The sequence below is a fragment of the Marmota flaviventris genome, chromosome 7, assembly GCF_047511675.1.
Source record: "Marmota flaviventris isolate mMarFla1 chromosome 7, mMarFla1.hap1, whole genome shotgun sequence".
NCBI lineage: Eukaryota > Metazoa > Chordata > Mammalia > Rodentia > Sciuridae > Marmota > Marmota flaviventris.
The window spans coordinates 103,884,839-103,887,285 of NC_092504.1; positions in this window are offsets into that span (position 1 = coordinate 103,884,839).

Genomic DNA, 2,447 nt, shown 5'->3' on the forward strand with positions numbered 1-2,447 from the left:
TGAACCGGAAGTCTACTGTCAATCAACTGCCACCTGCATTGCTACTACCATTGCTGCTGCCTTTGATTCTGCTGCTGCCAGTTTGAGACCACCTGGAGGTCTTCTTTATGGGTGCTGCTGCCACAGAAGAAACCACTGCCCCAGATGCAACTGAAGCCCACACTGCTCCTGACCCCCAGAGATCGCCTGGTGATGCTGACTCACAGCTGCAGTTGCAGCCACTGCTGCAGCTGCAGGCTACTGCTGAGCTGCTGCCTGCTTCCAACCACCACCACCACTACTGCTGCTACCACAGCCTAGAGGATTGCTTTAGGGAAGACTCCAGGTTTGTTTGCATCCATTTTGGAACATTAGCCAGAGCCTGGCATCTGGGTGTCAGCAGGTTTACCATCACAAGGGTCTCTGTCTGGGGACTCTGGCTGGGACCTGCAGGGTGAGGGTGAGGGTGCCTAAGGGTTTGGGTTTGGAGGAGACTGGAGTTTTCCTTCTGAGAGTGCTAGTGGCCCTTATTTTGCTGCTGCATTTCAGGATTGCTCCTTTGCATGTGTATATCCCTGGTGGTCTCTCTGCAAGTAGGAGCAACATTGAGATCTTGGTACTATTGCATGGCCAATCATGAGGTATCTGAAGCCCTGATCTGTGGGATAGAGACTGGGTATTAGGGCTGATTTGGATTTGGTGATCCCCAGAGACATCAGAGACAGGGCTGAGAAACTGTTGAACACTGAAAAAGACAGTTTGACTCTCCAGCAAGATTTATTTTATTTTTTCATTCACTAATCTCTCTACCATATTTGGAACAGGATTTTTTTTGTATGCATCAGCGTGTGGAAGACAATGATAAATGAATGGTGTTTTGCATTTTTGTTTTATTCTTATGTCGTTAATTTTTTTCTCTTTGTTCGTATTCTTCCTCTCTCATCTATTTTCTTGAATTTTATTTCCAACTTTTCTCCAACCAACAACCAATCTCTGTCGGCTCCTCTTCTACTCTTCCTGTGAATTTTTACTTTTAGCTTCTATCTTCCTCCCTTGAGAATATTGCATACTACACTCCCTCTGTTCTCTCATCCACCATTTGAAATTGTAAATTGTTTTAACAAACATTCTGTTTGTACTATAGATAGTTATTGAACTCATCATTTTGGTTTAATGCAAGAAAGCAGTAGACACCTTAGTGGGAGTTACTAGGTTTAAGGCTATATTTTGTGTATACTGGGTGCTATTGATATTGGTCTTAGCAGTAAAGGTGAGGTGCTGGAAACATTCAGGACACTATAGGTCTGCAGGGTAGAATTTATCCTGCCCTCGATCCATATTTCTAGATGGGAAAACACACTAACAACATGAAAAAACAAGGGAATAAAGTGCTTCAAATAAACCAAGATGCTTCAACAACAGAAATTACTGATAAGACAGTAGAAGAAATGTTCAAGAAGGAGTTCAGATTGTATATAGTTAAATTGATATTTGAAGTAAAGGAGAGTGTAAGCAGTGAAATCAAAGAAAAAATACAGGAAGTGAAAGTCTATAAAGAGTTAGATATCGTGAAAAAAAACCAAACAGAAATCATTGAAATGAAGGAATCAGTAAACTAAATTATAAATTCACTAGAAATAATCACCAACAGACTAGACCACTTGGGAGACAGAACCTCAGACAATGAAGACAAAATATATAATCTTGAAAGTAGAGTTGAACATGCAAAGAAGATGGTAAGAAACCATGAATAGAACATCCAAAAATTATGGGATAACATGAAAAGACCAAATTTAAGAGTTATCAGAACAGATGAAGGAGCAGAGACACAAACCAAAGGAATGCACAATCTTTTCAATGATATAATAGCAGAATATTTCCTAAACCTAAATAATGGAATGGAAAATCAAATACAAGAGGATTACAAGACCCCAAATGTACAAAATTATAGCAAATCCACACCAACACACATTATAATGAGAATGACAAACACATGATAAGAAAAAATCTTAAAGGTTGTGAGAGGAAAAAAAATATCAAATTATGGATGGGGGAAACCAATTCCAAACTCAACTGATTTCTCAGCCTAGGCCCTCAAAGCTAAGAGGTCCTAGAATAATATATTTCAAGCTCTGAAAGCAAATGGATGCCAAACAAGAATTTTTATATCCAGCAAAATAAAATTTCAGATTTGAAGGTGAAATTAAAACATTCCACGATAAACAAAAATTAAAAGAATTCACAACTTGAAAGCCTACACTAACAGAGCATTCTCAACAAAATCAATAAAATATTCCATGACAATGAAGTGAAAAAAAAAAAAAAAAGAAAAAGTGAAAACCAGAAAAGGGAGGATCTACACTAAAGAGACATTCAACCAAATGAGTAACTAAGACAAATCAAAAGCCAGAGATAAATCAAAATTACAAGGATTTCAAATCATATTTCAATAATAACCTTGAATGTTA